A 27587-nucleotide genomic window follows, 5' to 3' on the forward strand; every position below is an offset into this window, starting at 1 on the left:
AAAAAAAAAAAAAGAAAGAAAAATGCAAATATAATACTTTCTTTTGTGGGTTCTTGTTGCCCAGGCTAGAGCGCAGTGGGATGATCTCAGTTTACTGCAATCTCCACCTCACAGGTTCAAGAGATCCTCCTTCCTCAGCCTCCCAAGTAGCTGGGACTAGGTATGTGCCACCATGCCTGGCAAATTTTTGTATTTTTAGTACAGACGGGGTTTCACGGTGTTGGCCAGGCTGGTCTTGAACTCCTTTGACAGGTTGGGAGGGAGACAATATCGAGTGTTTGATAAAGACCTAGGTAATCCGTGCCCCTCAGCCTCCCACAGTGCTGGGATTACAGGCGTGAGCCACCATGCCTGGCTGCAAATATAATACTTTCAAATAAATTCCATAGTTGCAAAGGTCTGAGGACAAGGAGATGTAAGAGTGCCTGATCACCGGATTCAGAATGCCTGGGTTCTGATTTTGGCTTGTCTACTTGTCAATATTTCTGAGCCTGTCTCCTTGGCTGTAAAACAGCGATAAAAACACCTATCCTGACTACCACAAAGAGTGGGCTTGGCGTTCAAATGAAACCATGTATCTCACAGGTTTTGAAAACTACAGTGCCCCATAATTATAGTGTTCTTGTTACTGCATCGCTGAAATTGCAAACTCCCAAACAAGGGGCATTTAAGCAAGAGCGACTTGGCTCTCCCACTTGGCGACTGTGTTTTCATCAATTTTGTCCTTTGTTTACTGGGGTATCTTGTTAAGGAAAAATTTTCCAGTGTCTTAAAGATTTTTTTTAACTTACAAGCAGCAAGGTGATGTTTGTAAAAGTACCATGCAGACAAGTGCTTCCGATAGACAAGTGCTCACTGCCAAGAAGCAGCCACCCGAACGCCAGGACCGACAGCAAGGACTTTCTGCGGAAAAGCAGTTCTGTTTGAGAAAGATGCATTCATTGTGTGCGACCACCCGAGGGATGCCGGCGGCTGAACGACAACATGAATTGGTGGAAATGGCCATCCGGTGACGTAATAGTGACACCGTTCTTAGAATTCTATTCTGATATATTAAATAATGTGTCACAATTCGCTGGACTAAGCAGAATGCTGCCGCGAGCTGCAAACTCCCAGCAACCCAAAGCCCAGCTCCCTGCCGACGAGCAAGAATAATGCGCGCGCGCTGGGCTCCCACGGCTCCAGCGAATGGGCAGCTCTCCACGCAGCCCGACGCGCGCGGCGACGTCGAGCCACGTGACCCTGAGCACGACGACGGCACGGGAGGGCGGGGGCTCGGCCGACTCCGCAGCGCCGCGCAGGCGCCCCAGGGCCGCGCCGAGCCGAGCCCCTCCTGCTCTCTCTAGGAGTCAAAATGGCGGCGAGGGGAACCTGGAACAGTCCTGGAGCCTAAGCCACTGACAGGAGAGGAGAGGGCGGCGGCGGTGGGAGGAGGATGGCTGGGGGTGCTGGCGCGGGTGCGGACGGCGGTGCTGGTGGCGGCGGCGGCGGAGGCGACGGCAGCGGTCCCAGCGGCAGCAGCAGCGGCGGGAGGAGCCTCCGGGGTGAGTGTCCCTCGGTGTCTCTGAGGCTGTGGAGCCGACGCTGTGCCCAGTGTGGCGCGAGGCGTCCCGGCGAGGAAAGGGCAGTTCCTGGGCTTGGGGGCGCCGGGGCTGGGGCCGAGCCGCCGCGGGAGGCGCTGGGGCGCCGGACGAGGAGGGGCGAGTCTTCCTTCTGGGGCTGAGGCGCGGCGGCGTCGGACTGGCCGGTCCCTGTGCGCTCCGAGGGACGGGCTGGAGCGCGCTACCGTCCCGGGGGCAGGGGCGCTCGGTGTGGGGCTCGGGGCGGGGAGACCAGCCCGAGGGAGCCGGCCGCCCGGCTTTGGGCTCCGGGCGCCCAGAGGCGGGACCTGCGGCTCCCAGGACACTGAGAAACCGCTCCCGAGACTAGGGCGCGTGTTTACCCGGCTGCAGGGTTGCGACCGCCAGGGGTGGGCGTGAAAGTGGCCGGCGGGGACTGGGAAGAGAGCAGGCCTGTGGACTGCTACTCCCAGGGCAAGTTAGATTGTTCGGGTAAGTGACTGTTGCGGGATAAACCTGGAATTGAGTTTTGACAGGTTGGGAGGGAGACAATACCAAGTGTTGATAAAGAAGAGAAGACTGTGCTTGAAGTACTTGAATGGCAAAATGTGTGCATTTTTCAGTACCTTGTCATTTGCACAGTGTTTGCTACCTTTACCCCAAGGGTGAGAACTTTCTCACCGTTTTTGGAGAAGCTCTGAGAAGTGTTGTTTCTCTTTTGAACTACAAGAGCACTTCTTCACATACCAGCACAGATAATAAGTACTCTGGAGTAGGCCTAATTTACAGAAGCAGTCTTAGTTATCTTTACTAGAGCACTGTTTCCTCTGCGGAGACATCTTACTGTAATGAGAAAATAGACTTTTTTTTTTTTTTTTTTTAAAAAAATACTTAGCATTTTCAACTAACAATCGTATGTGTGTGTGTGTGTGCGTGTGCGTGTGTGTGTGTATGTGTGTGTGTGTGTAGATGGAGTCTCGCCCTTTCACCCAGGCTGGAGTACAGTGGCAGTAGCTGGGATTATAGGCCCCCGCCACCACGCCCAGCTAATTTTCGTATTTTTGGGAGAGTCGTGGTTTCACCATGTGGGCCAGGCTGGTTTCGAACTCCTTACCTCTGGTGATCCACCCTCCTCAGCCTCCTAAAGTGCTGGGATTACAGGCGTAAACCACCGCACCTGGCCTGGTCATCTAACAACCTTTTGTCCCTAATGGCATTTGTTTCCTTTAGATTGCCGAAATGAATTGCTTTCTTCCTGAAATGTGGAAGAAGGACTTGGCGGTTGCTTTGTAAGCAGCCGTTATTAGAGTTGTCATGGAATTTTGGAGTCAGAAAAACTTTTAGAGATCTAAAGGTGTTGACTATTTTTTTTAGAGCCGGGAAACCAGACCCAGAGAGGCGAGTGACTTGCCATGGGTCCTACAGCTGGCGATGGATTAGACCAAAACTAAGTTGTAAGCCTCTACACCCCATTTAGAGAGCTCGTTTTTACTACACTCCTGAGCTGCTTATTCTTCATTGATTGCATTTTTTATCATTCACTAAGCATCCCTATCCATAGGTTTTGGTGTAATAAAGTTGAAAGTGAAAATGAGAGGCTCTCTCTCCTTCTGTCAGCTACTTCAAGTAACTGATGAAGATTTTTTTTTTTTTTTTTTTTTGCCCTAACCTGAACTTAATAAAAACAGAGTGATATTTCATTTGGAGTTTTCTTAGGCTCATGACACATTTTCACCTGGTTTTAACATGGCTCATTCTTGCATGAATTCAGTAAAACTTATGGGTCAATATTCTGTCCCACAAAATCTGACTACTGTATTGTGTCCCAGTACCAGCATTTAAACAAGATTTTTGTATCAGACTCTGATTTTAGGATTTAAAACGCCTGTGTTGATTTCTAGGATATACTACCTGGTTTCCGTGTATCATCTTGTTGAGTCACAGCATTTTTATTTATAGTGTGTCGCAGGTAAACCTTCAGAAGTGCAATAATGCCAAAATGATTCTGATTTCAGATTCTAGTTACTGAAGTTCACACATCCAAAATTATATAGGCGACTGTTGAAGGTCTGGTTTTTGTTTTTCATTTTACAAATGATGTGGAAGAAAGGAAAGAAACATAATATTAGGTTGGTGTAAAAGTATTACTGCGGTTTTTTCCATTAATATATAGACTTTGCCCTCAAATTCTTATTGGAAAGATCAAGTGTACCAACATGAGCCTAGAAGACAATCTAGTTAGTTCTTCTAATACAAAGAATACTGCTGGTGTACAGGATGGAGAGAGATGGAGTGAGGCCTCAGGAGTCCAAAGAACATGGGACACTTTGGATGTGAGCTGGCCCATGAAAGTTTAGATGTATGGAGAGATTGTAGCAATTACTTTGTGAGGGAAAAGCAAGAGTATAAAGCGAAGATTAGCTTAAGGAGAGGGAAATAGAGGGAGACCGGGATGAGCTGACAACTGAATTTCCTGAGGAGAATGTTTTCCTTAGGAAACATTAGTCAGTTGGAAAGCTGTTTGTCTGTAGAAGAGTTTGAGTACTGAATTGAGGAGATTTCTATTTTTATCCTGTTGTGCAAGGTATAGAGAGCCTTTGAAAGTTTGGAGGCCAGGGATTAATGTCGTAAACCAGCAAGGTAAACCTGTCAGTGATCTACAGGTTGAGTTAGAATGGGGAGAGAATGGAATGAACCAGAGAGGACAGTAGCTGCTGCAGTAATCTGAGTATGAAGAGATCTTAGACCAGGATAAAGTCAGTAGGAAAAATTGCATAGCATATATCTGTGTGCTTATTGTGGTAAATTACACGTAAAATTTACCATCTTAAGCATTTTTAAACGTATAGTTCTGCGGCATTAAGTACATTCACATTGTTTTACAGTTATCACCACCCTCCATGTAGAATTCTTTCATTTGGAGTTTTCTTAGGCTCATGACTACATTTTCGTAAGCTGAAACTCTCCATTTTTCCTTACCCCCAGCCCCTGGCAACTACCAGGGTCTGTCTCTTTAATTTTGACTACTCTAAGTACCACATATAAGTGAAATTATACAGTATCTGTCCTTCTATGTCTGTCTTATTTCACTTAGTATAATGTCATCAGGGTCCATCCATGTTGTAGGATGTGTCACAATTTGCTTTCTTTTTAAGGCTGAGTAATATCCATTGCATGTATCTTTTCATTTTGTTTATCCATTCATCCATCACTGGGCACTTGCGTTGCATCCACATTTTGACTGTTGGGAATAATGCTGCTGTGAACATGGATGTAAAAATATCTGAGTCTCTGCTTTCATTTCTTTTATGTATTTTACACCCAGAAAATTTTACATTCGTACCAGCAGTGCACAAGGGTTCCAGTTTCTCCACATCCTCAATAATACTTGTTATTTGCTGTTTGGTGTGTTTTTTTTTCTTTTCGAATATTCATCCTAATGAGTATGAAGTGGTATTTCATTCTGATTTTGATTTGCATTTTTAAAAACTGATTGGTGATATTGAACATCTTTTCATGTGGTTATTGGTCATTTGTATATTTTCTTTGGAAAAATACCTATTCACGTTATTTCCCTGTTTTCTAATTAGGTTTTTTGTTTTTGTTTTTGAGTTGTGGAAGTTATTTATATATGCTGAATATCAGTCCCTTTTCAGACATATGATTTGCAGATGTTTTCTCTCGTTCTGTAGGCTGCCTTTTCACCCTTTTGATAGTGTCCTTTGCTGCACACATAGTTTTTAATTTTGATGAAATCTAGCTTATCTAGATTTTCTTTTGTTGCTTGTGCTTTTGATGTCATAGCCAATAAATCATTATCAAATCCAATGTCAGGAAGATTTTCCCCTATGTTTTCTTTCTTTTTTAATGCCGGGTGCGGTGGCTCACGCCTGTAATCCCAGCACTTTGGGAGGCCAGGGCGGGCGGGTCACCTGAAGCCAGGAGTTCAAGACCAGCCTGACCTACATGGTGAAACCCTGTCTCTTAAAAAAAAAAAAAAAAGAGAAAGAAAAAAGGAATTCATTTGGCCTGGCATGGTGGCTCACGCCTGTAATCCAAGCACTTTGGAGGCCAAGGCGGGCAGATCACCTGAGGTCAGGAGTTCAAGACCAGCCTGACCAACATGGTGAAACCCCATCTTAAAAAAAATAAATAAATAAGACAGGTAGGTTCTTGCCTGGTCACCCAGGCTGGAGTGCACCAGTGTGATTATGGCTCACAGTAGTCTTGAACTAGGGGCTCAAGCAGTCCTTCCATCTCAGCTTCCCAAATAGCTGGGACTACAGGTGCATGCCTACACGCCTGGCTAAGTTTTTAAAATTCCCTGAGGAGAAGGGATCTCACTATGTTGCCTAGGCTGGTCTCAACTTTTGGACTCAAGTGGTCCTCCCACCTCAGCCCAGGGTGCTGGGATTACAGGCATGAGCCACCATGCCCAACATTTTTATTTTATTTATTTTAAAAGAATTTTATAGTTCTGGCTCTTACATTTAGGTCTTTATGTGTGGATATCCATTACCATATGTGTAGTTTTTCCATTACCATTAGTTGAGAAAACTGTCCTTTTCCCATTAAATGATCTCGGCACCTTTGTTGAAAATTATTTGACCGTAAGTTCGAGGGTTTATTTCTGGGCTCTGTATTCTATTCCATTGGTCCATACGTTTGTTTTTATGCCAGTATCACACTATTTTAATTACTGTAGCTTTATAGTAACTTTTGAAATCAAGAAGTGTGAGACGCCACTTTGTTCTTTTCAAGATTGTTTTGGCTATTTGCGATTCCTTGAGATGCCATATGAATCTTAGGATTGGTCTTTCTATTTCTGCAAAAAATTGGCTGTTGGTATTTTGTTAGGGATTGTATTGAATCTGTAGGTTGCTTTGGGTAGTGTTGACTTCTAAATACTGAGTCTTCCAGTTCATGAACATGGAATATCTTTCCATTTATTTGTGTCTTTATTTCAGCAGTGCTTTTTAGTTTTTGGTGTAAAAGTCTTTTTGTCTCCTTGGCTAGGTTTATTTCTAAATATTCTTTTTGATGTGATTATAGATAGGATTCTTTCCTTAATTTCTCTTTTGGATTGTTCATTGTTAATGTTTAAGAATTTTTTTTGTGTTAATTTTGTATCCTACAACTTTACTGAATTTATTAGTTCTAATAGTTTTTTTGTGTGTGGAATCTTTTTTTGTGTGGTTTTCTATGTATAGGAACATGTCATCTGCAAACAGTTAATTTACTTCTTGCCTTTCAGTTTGGATGCCTTTAATTTTTCCTTGCCTAATCTCAGCTAGGACTTCTGGTACTGTGTTGACTAGAAGTGGTAAAAGCAGGCATCCTTGACTTGTTCCTGATCTTAGGGGAAAGATTTTCAGTCTTTCCCTGTTGAATATGATATTAACATCAGTTTTTTTTTACATAAGACCTGTATTATATTCAGATAGTTTCCTTATATTCTTTGCTCGTTGAGTGTTTTAACAGGTATGTTTTAAGAAAAGTCATTTGTGGGTGCTGAAAAGAATTTCTAACCTGGTGAGTGAGAGAATTCCGATGTCATTGACGGAGTAATATATTATCATGAAGTTGATGTTTTAGGCATCATCTTTGTACATTTACAGACCTGTTATGGCTGAAGAAAAATAATACTGTCGTTATTTAGTGGGGAAGACTGACATTACTCAATTATGCAGATGTGTCTGAATAACTATAGCCTGACTAGACCTTCAGTTGTATTCCCAGCATCTGGCACAGTGCCTGGCACATGGGTATTCACTGAAGTTGCTAATTGAATCAAAAAGCAGAAGACGGATAAAAAACATACTCTTTGTTATATAATTTTTAATGAAATATGTTTATTTGTAGCGTTTTTTTATTTTCTTGAGACAGAGTCTTACTCTGTCACCAGGCTGAGCACAGTGGTGCAATCACAACTTACTGCTGCCTTGGCTTCGTTGGCTCCAGCAAGCCTCCAGTCTCAGCCTCCCGAGTAGCTGGAAATATAGGCATGCACCACCATGCCTGGCTAATTTTTGTTGTTGTGAGAGACAGGGTCTTGCACAGTTTCCCAGGCTTTATTTTTATTTTATTTAAAACCATTTTCCCTGTGAACCCAGTCTTGGTACAATGGTAATAAAGCAAAATCGAACATCTCCACTCTAGAATTAGGCAAATGACTTTTTCTAAAACAGGTACAGTATCATTATTAAAGTGAGGTAACAGTTTTTCTTTATCTTTTTTTTTCTTCTTGAGATGGAGTCTTGCTCTGTCTCCTAGGGTGGAGTGCAATGGCATGATCCCAGCTCACTGCAGCTGCCACCTCCCAGGTTCAACCGATTCTTTCCTGCCTCGGCCTCCCAAGTAGTTGGGACTATAGGGGTGCACCACCACGCCTGGCATTTTTTGTATTTTTAGTAGAGATAGTTTTGTCCTGTTGGCCAGGCTGGTCTCAAATTCCTTACCTAAGATGAGCCACCCACCTTGGCCTCCCAAAGGGCTGGGATTATAGACGTGAGCCACCATGCCTGGCCCAGTTTTCTTTTTAGGTGAATGCTAGTGGAAGTTAAGTTATCAGAATCCAGAATTTCAAAGGGAGGCTTTATTTATTTCATATTTTGTTTTAATTTATTTGTTTTAGACAGGGTCTTGCCCTGTCGCCTAGGCTGCAGTGGTACAATCATGGCTCACTGCAACCTCAAGTATTGGGCTCAAGCAGTCTTCCCACCTCAGCCTCCTGAACAGCTGAGACTACGGGCATGTGCCACTATGCCTGCCTAACTTGTGTACTTTTTGTAGAGATAGGGTTTCACTGTGTTGCTCAGGCTGGTCTCAAACTCCTAGAATCAAGCAGTCCTTCAGCCTTAGCCTCCCAAAGTGCTGGGATTATAGGTGTGAGCCACCATGCCCAGCTGAGGCATAATTTCAATGAAACATTTAAAGTGCCTGCTGATTCCAGATTTATAATGAAACTCGAACATTCAGCCCCTAATTTATTTGCAGAACAAGTTCAAAATTTAAGAACTACCATGCTGTGGTTTTTTTTTAATTTTAAAATTTTTGATGTTTTGTAAATTTGACATCACAAATTGAGTCTTTCAGATACCCTTACTGTTTCAAATAATATAGTAAATTTAGAAACATAATATACTTAGTTTTATAAATTGACATTAAATCCATATCACTGCGTGACATGTGAACATTATAAGACTGAAATAGATGGGGACACTTGGAATAGATAGGAAACACTTTAATCGAATAAACAACATTCTTCTAGTCACAGGATTCAAAATAGTTCTATTATATAGCATCGTTGCGGTTTTTAGATATAGTTGTGATGTAATAGAACACTGGACTGGAAATCAAACCTCCATTTAGATTCTTAATTTTATGATCTTAAAGAAAGTCACCTAACCCATCTGAAGACTAATTTTCTCATCTATGCTTTCTGTCTTCTATGTATTTTTTTACTTCTTTCTTTCTCTCTCTATTGCCACTCCCTTATTAGTCTAGACTGCTTATTAAACAGCCTACCAGCTAAGTCTCTGCCACTTTTTCTCCCACCGTACCGCTCCATCTCTGGCTGTTCTCTGTATTGCTATGATAATTAAGTTCTTTAAAAAACAGACCAGGCACGGTGGCTCACACCTGTAATCCCAGCACTTTCGGAGGCCAAGGTGGGCAGATCGCCTGAGTTTAGGAGTTGGAGACCAGTCTGCCCAACATGGTGAAACCCTGTCTCTACTAAAAATACGAAAATTAGGTCTGGAGCCATTCCTACCACAGGACCTCTCATGATAGATAATTTTCTTAATGTTTCAGACAATTCTTTGGAATTATTTGCCATCAAAAATCTCTTGATTCTCTCTCTCTTTTTATTTTTTATGAGACAGGGTGTTGGCACATGCCTGTAATCCCAGCTACTTGGGAGGCTGAGGCAGGAGAATGACTTCTACCTAGAAGGCAAAGGTTGCAGTGAACCAAGATCATGTCACTGCACTCCAGCCTGGGCAACAGAGCAAGACTCTACTCCAGCCATGCTGTTTTTTTGTTCCCTGTGCCTCTTTGTTCTTTGTGTATTTATCCCATTGTTTGGAGTTCTTATTCTTTGCCCACTCTGTTAGCTGCCTGTCTAATGTCTACTTTCCTCTTCTTTCCTAACAGAAATCTGCTTTTCATGCATGCAGGGGACTTGGAGAAGCTGGTTTGTCACCACCTCCAATGGTAGACTTCCATTAGTTCAAGCCAGTCAACTCATGGCATTTCCTTGTAAACCATTACTTGTACCAATCAGATTTGAAAGGAAGTAGACATTCTGTTTCTGGCGGGGGAAGGATTCTTTCCCCTCTTGCATGTGAACAAGGGAACCCAAGGCTCCTATTGCTACTGACAGCTAGCTGTCTTGGGATCACAAGGGATGAAGCATTTTGTGAAGATGGCAGAGCAGAGAGGTAGAAGGAATCTGAATCCTTGGTAATATCATTTAGCCACATATTTTATTGGGTCTGGAGCCATCTCTACCACGGGATTTCTCACGACAGATAATTTTCTTAATGTTTTTGGAGTAATTTGCTCTCAAAAATCTCTTGATTCTCTCTCTCTTTTTTTTGAGACAGGTTCTCGCTTTGTCACCCAGGCGGGAGTGCAGTGATGCAATAACAGCTCACTGTAGCCTTGACCTCTTTGGTTCAGCAATCCTCCTGCCTCAGGCTCATAAGAAATAGCCACCACACCTGGCTACTTCTAAAAAATTATTTGTAGAGGTGGGGTCTCTATGTTGCCCAGGCATCTCGAACTCCTGGTCTCAAGTGATCGTTTCACCTCAGCCTCCCAAAGTGTTGGAATTACAGGTGTGAACAACTGTACCTGGCCCAAAATCTCTTGATTGATACAGTCGTCTTTATTTTTCAAGATCTAATTATGGGACCTTTACCAATAGTCATACATTCTTTTGGAACTTTGCGCAATAGTCTTTTGGAACTTTATGCCTGTCGTTTATCCTTTATTGCCCTGTATTATAATTGCTTGTATGCCTGACTCCCCTACATGACTGTATGGTGTGAACCAAAGCATACAGGATGTCGAACAATGTCTAATAGTGTCACACAATAATAGGTATTCAGTAAGTGAGTTATTAAGATGAAATAATAACATGAAAGAGTGCTTTGTAAGCAATTTTTAGAAGAGTTTCTGCTCTGCTAAATGTAAGCCATTTTTTAAATAAACATGAGGTGTCTTGTTGTCTTTAAAGTAAAAATGGAGGCCTGGTGCGATGGCTCACTCCTGTAATCCCAGCACTTTGGGAGGTCAAGGCAGGATTTCAAGACCAGCCTGACCAACATGGAGAAATCCCATCTCTAGTAAAAATACAAAATTAGCTGGGCGTGGTGGTGCATGCCTGTAATACTAGTTACTTGGGAGACTGAGGCAGGAGAATCACTTGAACCTGGGAGGTGGGGGTTGTGGTGAACCGAAATTGCGCCATTGCACTCCAGCCTGGGCAACAAGAGGGAAACTCCATCTCAAAAAAAAAAAAGGAAAAACCAGTAAGATCAGACATTGTTTTTTGCTTGTTCTTCATTATTACCTAGAAATTTTCATTTAGATAAAAACTATGTCAGTGTCCTGGCTATAGTCCCTTATGGAAGGAGCAGTATTACATTTAGGTCAGTTTCATCTGGGTTTCATTTGTGAATTATTCTTTAGAGAAAGATTCTATAATATGCTTCATGAGACCCAATTCTTGTCTTCAGACTTGCCCAAAATATTTTTTGCTTGCTTACGACCAGACATGAGAATTTTCTTGTAAGCAGAAAGCTTTGTGACAGAACTAGATGAGTTTGTAGCAAATGTTAGTAATAGCTTATGACAGAGAAGTCTCATTATAGCCTCAATTACAGAGTCATAGTTCTGTCACATGCTTCAACAATAATGTCTGATAAGGGAGGAAGGATGGGGAAGAAGACTTACAATTTACACACTCTGTATATTTTATTATGTGTTGGTTTTGGTCAAATAAATTTCGACATAGTAATGTGTAGAGTTAAAAACATTTTTTTTCAAGTCACATTCTTGCTATGTTGCCCAGACTGGTTCCGAACTCCTCAACTCAAGCGATCTTCCTGCCTCAAGCCTTCCGAGTACCTGAGATGAACATACCCAGCTTTTCAGTATTTGTGTTTTTTTAAGAGGCAGAGTACTCAGTCTGTTGCCCAGGCTGAAATGCAGTGCCCTGTCATAGCTTACCGCAGCCTCAAACTCCTAGGCTCAAGAGATTGTCCCGCCTCAGCCTCCTGAGTCGCTAGGGCTACAGGCACACACCGTCATGCTCAGCTAATTTTTAAACATTGTTTGTAGTGATGGGGTCCCACTATATTGCCCAGGCTGGTCTTGAACTCCTGGCCTCAAGCAATTCCTCCCATCTTGGCTTGCCAAAGCACTGGAATTATAGGCATGAGTCACATCACCCAGCCTTGTAGTTATTTTTAAAATGAAGATGAGAAATCGAGTATACCTTTAAAAAATATGTGATATCATATATTGGATGATTATGAAAGATATATTTGGCTATGAAGAAAAACCTTATTGTTTTGATGTCTGGTTGTTAGCTTTTTACTTTACTAAGGGCCTAGTTAACTTCCCTGTGCTTTAGTTTCCACATCTGTAAAATTACTCACTTTATTATTTCTACATCCACTTTGAAAATTAAGTAAATGCTCTTTGGATTTCAACTTTCGATTATTTAAGCCAAGATCTCTCTTCTTTATTTTGTGTATGTTCTTTATGTCTGTGGGCTTACTAATTCTTGAATTTAAAAAAATCATTTAAATCAAGCAATAGTAATAGTATATGTTTACGCATATAGTATATGTTTTTAAAGAAACAAGCAGGCTGGGTTTTAGTGGCTCATGCCTATAATCCCAACACTTTAGGAGGCCAAGGCAAAAGGACTGCATGAGTCCTGGTGGAGTTAAAGACCAGCCTGGGCAACATAGCAAGATCACACCTCTACAAAAAAAATGTTTAAAAATTAGCCAGGTATTGTGGCATGTACCTGTAGTTCTTAGCTACTTGGGAGGCTGAGGTGGAAGGATCACTTTAGCCCAGAAATTTGAGGTTACAGTGGGTAGCGATCACCCCACTACACTCCAGCCTGGTTGACAGAATGAGACCCTGTGCCTAAAAAATGAAAGTAAATAAGCCGTAGCATATGTTTTTAAAAAACGACAAACTCTCTTAAGTCTAAACTCCTTTTCAGATCATGTGGCTCATACCTTGCTACTGCCCACTGCACTTTATATAGAAATACTTTTATTTCCTTCATGAACCCAGTTTTGTTCTCTCTGTGGGCCTTTGAATAGTTAGTTCCCTCTGCTGTTTGGAGCATTATTTTGGCATTCTTCCCTCTCCTTCCATTATTTTCACCAAGGAAAGGGGAAAGTTCACACTATTTATTGTCAGTCTTAGATTTTATCCCAAATGTCACTTTCTCAACAATCCTATAAGATAGACAGTTTTATTATCATCAGACACAAAGAAGATAAAAAAAAAATTGCCCAAGATCATACAGTTTAGAAATGGCAGAGTCAAATCCAAACTCAGGCAGTTTTGCTCCAGAAGTCTTCATCTCCACTGATTTATGCTTCCCCTACGTTGTAATTGCCTGTTTAACAGTTTGCCCCACTATACTTTAATTACCTTTGGGGTGTTTGCTTGCTTGTTTGTGATGGAATCTTGCTCTGTAGTCCAGGCTGGAGTGCTGTGGTGTGATCTTGACTCACTGCAACCACCTCCTGGGTTCAAGCGATTCTCCTGTCTCACGCTCCCGAGTATCTGGATTACAGGCACACACCACCATGCCTGGCTAATTTCTGTATATTTAGTAAGACAGGGTTTCACTATTTTGGCCAGACTGGTCTTGAGCTCCTGACCTCAAGCAATATTCCCACCTAGGCCTCCAAAAGTGGTGAGATTACAGGCATGAGCCACCGCACCCAGCCTTTTAAGCACTTTTGGAGGAAAAATTATGCCTGTCTTATTCAGTGTTATATCCCTATGTATTAAGCACATACTAGGTGCTCAGAAAATATTCAAATGAATGAAAATTCTTGAGAGAGAGAGTGTTTTGATTAAATTCTTCTCAGTACCTTTCACATAGGGTGGGTGTCAGTAAATACGGTAATGTTTTCATGCCTACTTATTATACAAAGTGAAATTTTTATGATCAAGCTAATTGTGGTTACAAGCTCATGTTTTATAACCTCTCTTAATTCCTTTTTGCCCAGTACTTTATAGCAATATCACTTTGCAGGTGTAAAAACTGGTGTTTTGTAGACCTCTTTCTCATGTTATCCCTCTGTGAACTGTTAAAATAGAGATCATTTGTAATTAGTTTCTAAAGGGTATGTAGGAAATTTTATGAAATAAAATTATACTAGTAGATGGACTCTGATCATTTATACCAGTTAACCTTCTAACAAATTACAAAGGTGTAATTTCTCTGTGTGTATATTTTTTTAAAGTATCCCATATTTTAAACCTTGACTGTATCTCAAAAAAAAAAAAAAAAAGGTGGTTTATCTGTATCCAATATTCACATGGTAGATAATGATGTAAGGCATGCACATTGTGTTCGTGTGTTCATTGGAGAAGTTGGAATGTCAGTATACTTCAATAGACTTTTCAGATTAAAAATCTGAAAGCTACTTCTAGCTGTAATTCTGCTGTAATTCTCAATCAGGTCAGTGATAGGAAACCAAAAAAGTCTTCCTCTCCTCTGAATGTCCTTGCCTAAGGCTGGCTTCTTTGATTAATCTTTCTTTTCTGTATTCCTTACAGTCTACTATAGGGCTTCTCAACCTTGGCACTTTTGACATTTGGGGCCATGTAATTCTTCGTTGTGAAGGACTGTCCTGTACCTTGTGAAACATTTAGCAGCATCCTTGGCCTCTACCTATTAGAGGCAAATAGTACTCTTCCCCCTTCCCCTCTCCAGTTGTGGCAATTTTAAATGTCTCCAGACATTGTCAAGTGTCGAGGTTAGGGAGGGTGGAAGGGAAGAACAATCACCCCAGTTCAGAACTGCAGCTTTCCTACATCATTCTGTCCACTTACTCATTGTTTTAATATCTTTCCTTCTATCTCACACTTAACCTTTTTAGACTTCCACATGCCTCTCTGCTACTTCCTCACCTCTCTGAACCTTTTTGCAGCCATACTTCTAAAAAAGAATTATAAAACATCTGCTCTCTGCAAGTTTCCACTTCCAGTTGTTTCCTCTTTTGAATTCTATTGAGACCATGTTTTTCTAGTTTTCCTCTATCTCTCTGGCTGTTCCATTTTTCTATTCTTTATCAGCTCTACCTAGTTGAACAATGGCGTCATCTTTGCCCCTTTCTTTCTTGTTCTCTGTTATCTAATCAACTCCCGAGTCTTCCTTTCTTTCCTGGTTTCCTAGTGCTTAATGTTGTCTCTCATATATGTTGTCTTATTCATTCTTACTTAATTTTTTTGGTAAGAACACAACATAAGATCTACCCTCTTAACAAATTTTTAAGTATACATTATTGTTGACTATAGGTACAGTGTTTTACAGTAGATCTCTAGAGCTTATTCATTTTGTTTAATTGAAACTGTATGCCTGTTGATTAATAAGCCTTCATTTCCCCCTAGCCCCTGACAACCACCATTTCACACTTCGATTCTTTGAATTTGACTCTTTTAGATACTCCCTGATCATTCTAGGTAATGATCAGGCCTAGATAAAGACCTCATGTAAGTGTAATTATGTAGTATTTGTCTTTCTGTGACTGACTTATTTTACTTAGCATAATGTCTTCAAGGTTCTTCCATGTTGTTTGTCACCATATTTCCTTCTTCTTTGAGGCCAAATAGTATTCTATTTATGTATATACCACATTTTTTTTTTTTTTTTTTTTGGCATATCACTCTTTTATTACACTGATCTGGAGAAAGGATTTAGTACAGTTACGCTCAAAGGAACACTGGACCCATGTGGCAGAGCCAAGCAACTAGAACATGATTCAGAAATCAGTGAGACACTTGGACAGGACCAAGAGGTATTTCACTGCCACAAAACAAGGTGGGGAGGGATTCGGAAACACACAGCAGGAAGCACTCCTACCCCTCAGAGGTCAAGGAGCTGATCCCATATTGGTATGAGGAATGGTTTATATTCTGATGACCATATGTGGTACTATTTCAGCCACCACAAGAAACCCTAAAAGGGTTATTGTTTTGTACTGTTTATATATACTATACTTTCTTTTTTTGTATGAAAGTAAATGTAACACCTAAACTAAATTCAGGATTTATCCCAACCTTCTAGAGCCAGCTTCTCTGGGGTCAGGGAGGAAACAGTTGTCACATCACCATGCAGGTTACATTCATCTGCCACTGGAATGACTAGAACCCCCAGGCAGTGGCCTGACTGCAGACAAGCAGAGGACTGGCTCCTGGGGGTAGACAGGCTCTCTTGCTTCTCTTCATTGGTCATGACTTAGTGTGTTCCTCCCTTCAAGTCCTTAGTAAACAAAGCACTTGCAAAAGCCTGTCTCTACCTTTCAACTCTCTTGGATAAGGAGAGCCTTTCTACAGCTTGGACTCAGAACCTGTGTCCTAGAAGTGCAATTCTGACTAGAATGTATGAAGGGAGTGGGTACAGGAGACAAAATGGCTAAAATGAAAATGGGAGCCACCAGTCCCCATCTGCAGCTACAACTCAAGATGTCTACAGATGTGGTCAGTGTGACATGTGCAGGAGGGAGGGGTAGAGGGATGCAACAGGCAGGGAGTATGCTCCTGGGGCCAGCAGCCTGCCCACTGGCCTTTACTTCTTGGCTTTCCCATGGGCAGCCACAGCTTCCATGGCTTTACGCATGGCCTCATCATCCCCAGGAACTGCATGGACTTGATGGGTTTCAAATTCTTGTCCAATTCATAGACAATGAAAATACCGGTCGGCAAGTTCAGCTACATGATAGTCTCTTCAGAGGAGACCCTCCAGATGCTTGACAATGCCCTGGAGGCTGTTGCCATGGGCTGCAGTCAGTACCCGTTTCCCCTCCTTGATCTGGGGAACTATTTCTTCATTCCAGAAGGGCAGAGCTCTAGCAATTGTGTCCTTCAGACTCTCACAGGAGGGTAACTGATCTTCTGTGAGGTCTGCATACCTGCTATTCTTACTGATGTTGCTGTAGAAAGGTTGGTCGGGCGCCATCGGAGGTGGTGGGACATCATAGGAGCGCCTCCATATCTTCACCTGGGCCTCACCATGCTTTGCAGCAGTTTCTGCTTCATTGAGACCAGTTAGACTCCCATAGTGCCGCTCATTGAGGCACCAAGTCCTCACTACTGGCAGCCACATCTGACCAATGGCATCTAGCACTGTCCAGAGTGTCTGGATCGCTCTCTTCTGCAGTGAGGTGAAGCAGATGTCAAACTCATAGTCAGCATCTTGCAGTGCCTGCCCGCCACGCTTCGCCTCCTCGTGGCCCACCAGGCGCAGATCGGCATTGTACCAGCCACTGAAGCTGTTCTCCAAGTTCCACGTGCTGTCACCGTGCCGGATCAGCACCAATTTGTAGGTGGGCATGGCTGCATGATTGGGATGCGGCACCGACTGGGGTTTGCCACCACATTTTCTTTATCCATTCGTCTGTTAATGGATATTTAGGTTATTTCCACATCTTGGCTATTATGATATCTATTCATTCTTAAGATGTTCTCTGTATTGAAATGTCCTTACCTACATTTCTCCATGGTTAACATCCTTCAAGGACCAGAGCAGATTTTGTTTGTTGTTTTTTGTTTATGGTTGTGGTGATAGTGGTGGTGGTTGTTAGAGACAGTGTCTGATCCTGTTTTCCAGGCTGTGGTGCAATGGTGTGATTGTGGCTCACTGCTAACTGTGACCTCAGATGCCTGGACGTGAGTGATCCCTCTCATCTCAGCTTTCTGAGTAGCTGAGACTACAGGCACACACTACCACACTTGGCTAATTTTTCTGTTTTTTGTAATAGCCTATTGCCCAGGCTGATCTCAGACTCCTGGACTCAAGCAGTCCACCCGCCTTGGCCTTCTAAATTGCTGGGTTTACAGGCATGAGCCACCTCACTTATTAAGGGTTCATTATGAGCCAGGTACTCTTTTAAGGTCCTTGGACTACATAGTTACTGAAATAAGACACAGTCCCAGTACTCCAAGAATTTAGTCTGTTTGAGGACATGGAAATCTTAATTCATTGCTCTTACAGAGTGATTATGGAAATTGAAGTGTATCCCAAACTTTCTGGTAGCATATAGGAAAGGCGTGGTTTCTTAGTTTGATGTAAACTTCATTCAGGTGCCACTTCTTACATGCAGGCTATCCTGGTCACTACCCCGACTGATTTGTGTTTTCATACTTTGGTTTACTCAGTTCTCTTTCTTTTCCAGCCTCCAGATCATCAACATTTCCTATGACTCAACACTTAGTTTTTCATTCTTCTAGATCCTTTTCTTTAGGAACTGGATTTCGTTTCAAGGGTTCAGCTGAAACTTTAAAATTTGTAATAGGTCCAACAAAACATTTTATTGTGAAGTAATACACATACAGAGTACATTAAATAAATTTAACTTAAAAAAAAAAAAACCATTATTTTAAAGCTGACATCACTCCGGTCATGAAATAGAGCCCTGTATGCATTCCAAAAGCTCCCCTCCTGCCTCTTCCCAATCATAACCACCTTCTTCCTCCTCTCAAACATTACCACTATTCTAATTTTTGTGGTAATTTCCTTGCAGATTGTTAAAAATAGCTTTACTCTTGATTACCAGCTGAATATCTATCCCAAAACAATAGAGTTTCATTTTGGGAGGCCAGAGGACAGTAGAGAAAGACATTTTATCATACCCCATTTTGTGCCTGCGTTGAATCCACAATCCAGGTTTGGTGAGGAGAAAGCACAGGAGTTAAGAGTGTTACTACAGCAAAAAAAAAAAAAATACATAGCAAAATCACAAAGCGAAAATGGCCATGGGGCAGTGTCCAGAGGAAACCAGGCACAAGCTTCAAGAGTCCTATCCCAGTGAAATTGCACAGGATGCATCTACTTGTGACAATACTTGTGAAATATTGTCTTCCAGGGAAGCTTATTAGAGACTCAGTGCCCATGATGTTTATTGGAGTATAATCACATAGGCACCCTCTATCTAGCTTGTACCAAATTCCAAGCTCCCGGAAGGAAAGCAGATATTCAGCATCAACCAAATTGTTTGAACAAACAGTTTAGGCACAGTAAATCACCCTTAAATAGTCAGGGAATTAAGGGAACGTTCCCAAAATCCAAGTTCCCAGAGACCTCTGCCAGGACCATCTTTGCATGCAGGCCTTTCTAAGTCCTAGGCCTGCTATGTTGTCTTTTTGGCATAGTACCTTTTAATGTTTCTCAATTCAAAATTTAAATAAATAAAAAATCAGTTCTCACATTATGTTATGTTCTTTTTTTCTCCATCTGTTGTTTTCTTTCATAATGTATCAAGTTTAGCTAGGCCTGGTAGTGTGTGCCTGTAATCCCAGCTACTTGGGAGGCTAAGGCAGGAGGATCTGTTTAGCCCAGGAGTTCAAAGTTGTAGTGCACAATAATTCCACCTATGATTAGCCACTGCACTCAACGTGGGCAACATACCAAACCACATTCCTTTTAAAAAAAAAAAAAAAAAGTATCGACGCCCAGTGCAAAGGTTGACTATTATAATATGATTGAAAGTATGTTCCAGCCAGGCTCAGTGGCTCATGTGTTTAATTCCAGCACTTTGGGAGGCCAAGGCAGGAGGATCACCTGACGTCACATGTTTGAGATCACCCTGGCCAACATGGTGAAACCACATCTCTACTAAAAATAAAAAATTAGTCAGGTATAGTGGCATCCGCCTGTAATCTCAGCTACTTGGGAGGCTGAAGCAGGATAATTGCCTGAACCCAGGAGGTGAAGGTTGCAGTGAGCCGAGATCGCACCACTCCACTCCCATCTTCAGTTATCAGGGTGACAGAGCGAGACTCTGTCTTTAAAAAAAATATATGTATATATGTTTCATGGAACACTGTACATGGCTTATTATTGGTTTTTCTTATGAAGGTTTCTGTGATTAAGTTTAGAAAGGCGAAATTAAGCAGATTTCTTAACTACAGGACTCTTAGCCTTTTCACAGGGATGTGCATGACTTGGCTTCTGCCTACATTTCTGCTTTATCTCTCATTCTTTTCTCTGACCCACTTTGCTTTCTCTGCACTAGATTTAATCTAATACTAAGGATCAAATTACAATTGTCTATATTACGTGGACATTTTCTCAGTTTGAGACAGAAATATTATAATCTCTTTACCATCTTGAATATGAACTGTCCTTCCATCTCTGCTCAATTACTGTGTCAGAACAAGCAAACATTTTTACTATTTCATTCATACATTCAGCAAAATTTGTTGAGCACCTACTATACTTGCTAGACACAGTTCTGGGCACTGGAGATACAACAGTGAATGCAACAGTGAAAAACCTCACCTTATGTAATTTACCTTATAGTGGGGAATGAAAAGGGGAAACAATAATTAAAAATACATGTTAGGCTCAGTATGGTGCCTCATGTCTGTAATCCTTAAACGTTAAGAGGCCAAGGTGGGAGAATCACTTGAGGCCAGGAGTTCAAGACCAACCTGGATAATACACCAAGACTCCTGTCTCAACAGAAAAAAATTAAAATGGGACCAGGTATGGTGGCTCATACCTATAATGCCAGCACTTTGGGAGGGCAAGGTGGGTCGACCACAAGGTCAGGAATTGGAGACCAGCCTGGCCAACATGGTGAAACCACATCTTTACTAAGAATACAAAAATTAGCTGGGCATTGTGGTGGACGCCTATATTCCCAGCTACTCGGGAGGCTGAGTCAAGGAGAATCAGTTGAATCCAGGAGGTGGAGGTTGTAGTGAGCCAAGATCATGCCACTGCACTTCAGTCTGGGTGACAAAGCAAAACTCTGCCTCAATAAATAAATAATTAATTAGCTGGGCACAGTGGTACACACTGTGGTCCCAATTACATGGGAGCATCACTTGAGCCCAGGAGTCAGAAGCTATAGTGAGCTGTGATCGTGTCACTGCACTTAATCCCAACACACTCTGGGAGTCCAAGACCACTGGATCACCTGAGGTCAGGAGTTCAAGACCAGCCTGGCCAACATGGAGAAACCCTCTCTACTAACAATCCAAAAAAATCAACCATGCATCTGTAATCCCAGCTACTCGGGAGGCTGAGGCAGGAGAATCACTTGAACCCAGGGGGCAGAGGTTGCAGTGAGCCAGGATCACACCATTGCATTCCAACCTGGGCAACAAGAGTGACACTCTGTCAAAAAAAAAAAAAAAAAAATACACATTTTACTCCTAAGCATGTACTTAAGAGAAATGGAAGTCCATGTCCACACAACTTGTACACAAATGTGTGTAACAGCATTATTCATAATAACCAAAAAATGGAAACAACCCAGATGTTCATCATTGGATGGATGGATGAATGAATGAATAAATCAAATAAAATGTGGTATATCCATACAATGGAGTATTATACAGCAAATAGAGAGGAATAAAGAAGTACTGATACATGCTACAGTGTGAATGAACCTTGAAAATATTATGCTATAAAGTGAAAGAAGCCAGTCACAAAAGCCCACATTATTATATGATCCCAAAATGTCCAAGATAAGCAAATCAATAGAGATAGAAATTAGATTAGTAGTTGTCTAGGATTGGGGAATTGAGGTGACATGGAGAGTGGTTGCTAATGGAACTTCTTTGAAGGAGTGATGAAAATGTTCTAGATGTCAGAACCACTGATAGATGAACAGATGTATCTACAAATAATGGAGAAAGGAACAGTGTCAGTTAAGCACAACATTCTCAGGAAATTCAGTGAAAAGTAAAGCCTATCGTTGTACACCTCAGTGACTAATAAAAGCATCCTCCAGTTATATGGAAAATTTCTCCATCTCTCTTCCCAGCAACAACAGGTAATTGAATTAGCTTAATACTTAGGATTTTATAAATTTTACATACTGGTATACCTAATGACTTGAAAAAATAGTAACTGTGTTGTAAACTCTTAATCTAATGTTAACTTCCTCCCTGATAGAAGAGTATTTACCCACATACTCTAATTTGGAGATTACAACACAAATTGAAAGAACTTTCTCGAATATTGTCCTAACTGCTTATATATTTATATATGAATTTGCTTTCTGATGGAAAAATATTTGTGGTAAGAAACAGGAAACGCAGAAGTTACAAAGGAAAAGACAGAGTTGTCTATATGAAAAATTTAAACATTTAAGACAAAAGTTGTCATAGTTTTAAAAGGACCATATGAATAATTTCCATTGATTATTTTAACATTAATATAGAAAGTGTTGCAAATTACTGAAAAGAACAGCCAAATAGTAAAATAGGCAAAGAATATAAAGCAACATGGGGACTGAGGAATATTGGTTTCATTAATAATTTTTAAGAAATTAGCAATGGTATAATTTTTCCTCCATCAGATTGCAAAGATGAGTAATGTCCAGCATTTTGGATATTCTCATGCAGAGCTGATAGGAGTATAAATTGCAACACTTCTGACAACATGACTTCAAATTAGAAACATGTATATCCTTTACCCCAAGAATCTTATTGAAATTTATTCTAATGATATAATTTAGAGTGGGCAAAGATACATGTAAAAGAATCACAGTATTAATTTATAATATTGAAAAATTGGATGTGACCCATACAACACAGTTCTATGTAGGAATTTTTTAAAGGTAAAGTAAAATTTTGTATCTGATGTAAGTGTAAATAGATCGGCTACTAAGATTCAGAATAAGCATTTACTTAATGGCCAGAATATTATACTTTGTTGTTATAGATATGTGAAGTTCGGGAATAATTGCTAGAATGAGAATGGAGAATACAAGGGCTGGGATACCTCCTAGTTTGTTAGGGATGGATCATAAGATTGTGTATGCAAACAAAATCCTAGCTTCTTGGGAAACTGGGGCAGAGGATTGCTTGAGCCCAAGAGTTGGGGCTGCAATGAGCTAAGTACTCTAGCCTAGACCACAGGCCATATTTTTGCATATATTATGAAATGAAAATAGTTTTTTATAGAACTGTCACCTGGCCAGATTTTGAATTTTGATATACATATGAATGCATAGTATTTTTCAATTTTAGGATTTAATATAAATTTAGTTTTCATGAATGAGAAAAGATAGTCATATCTACATTTAAAAATTTTTTCTAATAATTGAGTATCTCTTTTAATGATTTCTTCACTGGTTTGGGTTTTTCTACCCCATTCAAGAATGATAATCTGGTCGGGCATGGTGGCCCAGACCTGTAGTCCCAGCACTTTGGGAGGCTGAGGCAGGTCATTTGAGGTAGTTCAAGACCAGCCTGACCAACAGGAAGAAACCTTGTCTCTACTAAAAATACAAAATGAGCCGGGTGGGGGTTGGTGGCGCCTGCCTGTAATCCAGCTACTTGGGAGGCTGAGGCTGAAGAATCACTTGAACCTGAGAAGGGAGGTTGCAGTGAACCGAGATGGTGCCATTGCATTCCAGCCTGGGCAACAAGAGTGAAACTCTGTCTCAAAAAAATAAAAAATAAAAAAAGAATGATAACCTACAAGACTTTTCTAGTGACTATTTCTAGGTTGTTTGTTACTCTGTGGAGATTATGTTTTTAAAATCATTTAAACAGCTAAGAGATAACAAATTTCAGACCATGCTTACTATGCATTTATAGCAGATATTTTATTTAAGAAGTATTTCATAACTAGAAAAACTGTAAGAACACTAAGAATATGTAGTTTCAGCAGGGTAAGGTGGCTCATGCTTTGTAATCCCAGTGCTTTGCAAAGCTGAGGCAGAAAGATCACTTGAGGCCCGGAATTCAAGACCAGCCTTGGCAACATAGTGAGACCTCATCTCTACCCAAAAAAAAAAAAAAAAATTATTAGCTGGGCATGCTGGCACACATCTGTAGTCCTAGCTGCTCAGGAGGCTGGGGCAGGAGGATTGCTTGAGCCCAGGAGTTGGAGGCTGCAATGCACTATGAGTGAACCACTTTAGCCTAGACAACAGAGTAAGACTCTGTCTCAAAATAAAATAAATGTGCATATATATGTGTGAGGGGTGTGTGTGTAGTTTCATTTTAGGATAAGTAAAAAATTTTGTACCTTCCTCTTCACTAGAGTCAAAATTCTAAGAACCATACTCACCTCATTTCTCTGTATTCTTTTTCTCATTTTCTAGTTTGAAAAATTCTTCTGGTTACATTTAGAAGATTGTTGCATAGATTAGTGGAATGTGATGTACTTTTATATTCTTTTAAAAATGCATTTTTAATGGGGAAAAAAGTATCAGCAGGGGACTGACAGCTGTTTTGAATTATAATAGGTTATATTAGAAAAAACCCCACATGGCTTAATAAGATTTTCCTAAGAAAACTCTAGCAACTAACTAATCTTCATTTGCAGGAATGCAATGGAATTTTATAGAAAATGTCAATTTAAAAGATATTTTCTTTTAATATGAATAGAAATGTTTTCTGACTTGACTATTTTTGGTGGTTTTTCCACCAAAAAATAGTCTTCCCTTATCAAAAGGGAAAAGACTATTTTTAACTACAGGTCCACATTCTCTTATTTATAATTTGAAATCCCAAAAACTCTGGAAACTATCTTGGGGGATTTGAGAGGACTTAATTTGATGGCAAACACTGACATGACCCAAATTGATCTGCCAGCAAAACCGAACCTAAACTATCATAGGTTAGTCTAAATAATATATTTTACTGCAAAATGCTAATTTGTTTGGTGTTACAAACAAATCAGGGTGCTGTGCCAAATCTCACGGGGGATAGTTATGTAGTATACAGTAAATGTTTGGTATACCATATGTCATGCCAAACCTCTGTCACTATAGTGGGCATGGCATTAGGTTCAAGAGGCCAAGAAGAGACCCAGAGCCAGCAAAGGAGATGTGGGGTTTTTTTGGGGGCTTACATTCAAAGAAGAGGGTCCATGGCAGTGGGCTGGACAGGAGAACCACCTTATATACAGTCCAGTGGCAGTGGGCTGGGCAGAAGAACCACAACCGCTTGCCATAGCATTTCCACTTAGCACTTCTGCCTAACAACCTCCACCTGGCAATCTTTATTCAACCCAAAACTTGAACCCTCACTCCCCTGTAGAGTTTGCATTCCATGGGTCAGTTTGGGGGCTCAATGTCCTTATAGACAAGGAAGGAATCTCTGAGTTGGCCGCTTCTGGATTTCTTAGCTCAGAACACACATTCAGGTGTGTCTACCATACAAGGTCATTCTAAGGGTATGCTTAAATTATTGCTGTCAGGTGTGTTTAACCATATTATTTATTTTTGAAAGCAAAGGAAAAAAGTGAATTTTTGAATGTATGTGGCTCCAAAAATTGCTTTTTGGAAAGGAATTGTAGACCTGTATTCTTAACACTCTAATTGATACTTTAAGCTGATGATGATTAAATATATATTTTATTGGTAGAACTAAGACTGAGAGTGTATGTAACCACTCTGTAGTTTATAAAGTTTAATTATCAAGAATGTGGGGAGAATATATGAAAAGTAGAATAAGCTCACTGGTTATCTATAGATATTCACTGTAAATAAAAATATGTTACTTAAGGCCAGGTGCAGTGGCTCATGCCTGTAATCCCAGCACTTTGGGAGGCTGAGGTGGGTGGATCATGAGGTCAGGAGTTCAAGACCAGCCTGGTCAACATGGCAAAACCCTGTCTCTACTAAAAATACAAAAATTAGCCAGGCGTTGTGACTAGCGCCTATAATCCCAACTACTCAAGAGGCTGAGACAGGAGAATCACTTGAACCCAGAAGGCGGAGGTTGCAGTGAGCCAGGATCGTCCCATTGCACTCTAGCCTGGGAGATGAGGAAGACTCTGTCTCAAAAGAGAAAAGAAATACATATATATATGTGACTTAAAATACTGGGGGAGAGACAGGAGAAGGAAGTCACTAACTTAATTTCAGTATTGCTCATAGTAGGAAACCAATGGGTAATAGCCAAAAAACAGGGAATGTAAAATGTTCTATAAAGTATAAGTAAAGTTACCTATGGGGCAGGCAGGGACTATAATAGAGTAGACAGGGACAGCTATTCCTATTCTTCGGATATATCTTAGGTTTTTTATTTGAACTTTATACCCACTTAAATATTTTAAGTAATTATATAACAAAATTAAATTAAAAATGCAATGACTAAAAATCAAAATAAATCTTATAAAGTGCATTTCCAGTTAGTTATATAATCACACAGAAAAAACCTATTCCAAGTGACTTACATACACAGTAATTTGTAGAATATTCCAAGTTGGGTATATCCTAAAGGTAAAAAGAATTATAAAAAACAAAATTAAAAATAAAAAGATTTTTATCATATTGCTGATAGTGTTAATATTTTTATTCTCAGGTCGTGTGAATATTTTGTGATAAGCTATTATGTAGGCTGTGTTGAGAATAGAGGGTTTTCGCATGTGAGAAAAGAGAAATGATATAAGATCAGTGAGATTAAGTAAAAACCCTATAAACCTGAATTTGAATTAGAAGCAACAGTATAAACTAATGATAATGTATGTTTATATATCTGTGTACATGTTTATATAGATATGTGTGTATATACTGTCTTAGATCTGTGTACTGAAATGGCATTGAGCATCCCTATTACTGAGATTGTGGATTCTGAATACCATTTTGCACTAAAAGGAATTAGGGCTTTAAGTAAATGACTGGTTCCAAGTCGAAGGCAAGACAAATATAAGATATGCCTGGAATAAGTTGTAATACCAGAAAGGTAAGGAAGCTCTCGGAAGCGAACGTTAAGATTATGTCATAAGGTCAGGAACCAATTTGAATAAGGCTCTGCTGTCCAAAGATGGGACAGTTTGAACTTCAGTAAGGATAACCACAAAGAATTGAAACCTATCACATAGATATAAGTGTATGAGTTCATAACGTTTAAAACTCACCGATTGTCTTTAAGGATGCTGGGAAGCTGTTACTAATTGTTTTGAAAATTAGTAAATAGAAGTAAAAAATTATTCATTTCTTCTGTCCTTTCTACACAGACTACATCAGGACAACTGAATACTTGATGAGTTTTTTTATGGAAATATTCCAGCTAGCAAATAAAGAAAGAATGATAGACTATCATGTGATCATTTTATAGCCCTCTTGATGGATCGCTCTAGTTGGTGATCATTAGTAACTGTTTATATCAAAGAAAGGGAATTCAGTAGACATTTGAACTTACCATTGGAAGTACATACTACCTGCCACCTGTGAAGCAGTCTTGGCAAAAAAAAAAAAAAAAAAAAAAAAAAAAAAGTGTTTTGCTTTGTTTTGTTTTATTTGTTTTCGGAAACAGAGTCGGTCTGTTGCCCAGAGTGGAGTGCAGTGATACTATCCCGGCTCACTGCAACCTCTACCTCCCAGGTTCAAGCGATTCTTGTGCCTCAGCCTCCAAGTACCTGGGAATACTGGTGCGTGCCACCACACCGGCTAATTTTTTGTATTTTAGTAGACATGTGGTTTCACCATGTTGCCCAGGCTGGTCTGGAACTCCTGAGCTCAGGCAATCCAATCCACCCACCTCAGCTTCCCAAAGTGCTAGGATTACAGGCATGAACCACCACGCCTGCTCCCCACCAAAAAAGGTTTTAATACAAAAATGATCCTGAATCTGATGAAAGCTGTAGATGTATTTATCAATTTACTGTAAATACAAGAGTCCGAAGAGCATATTAAACTACATCATGGTAATACATTTAGCAGAATCCAAACTATAGGAAACTACCAGGTAACCTGATTTCTTCAACAAAAAAAAAAAAAATTGTAAAGGAGAGAGAACCCATATAAGGAGATTGAACAGACATAGCCATTCTGTCACAAT

At 40.5% G+C, this 27587-nt stretch overlaps 1 protein-coding gene and 1 pseudogene across 1 annotated transcript in view; one reads left to right on the forward strand and one right to left on the reverse strand.

Annotated features, from left to right (window-relative positions):
* The first annotated feature begins 1277 nt into the window (after positions 1–1277).
* Positions 1278–27587, forward strand: part of BTBD7 (BTB domain containing 7) — a 104006-nt gene continuing 77696 nt past the window's right edge. Inside the window, exon 1 of the mRNA XM_032287572.1 lies at positions 1278–1544. The gene's annotated coding sequence lies outside the window, so the exon portion shown is untranslated. The remainder of the gene's footprint in view (positions 1545–27587) is intronic.
* LOC116557843 lies at positions 15846–17426 on the reverse strand (annotated as a pseudogene).

The sequence above is a fragment of the Sapajus apella genome, unplaced genomic scaffold, assembly GCF_009761245.1.
Source record: "Sapajus apella isolate SASKATOON/1434 unplaced genomic scaffold, GSC_monkey_1.0 scaffold20, whole genome shotgun sequence".
NCBI lineage: Eukaryota > Metazoa > Chordata > Mammalia > Primates > Cebidae > Sapajus > Sapajus apella.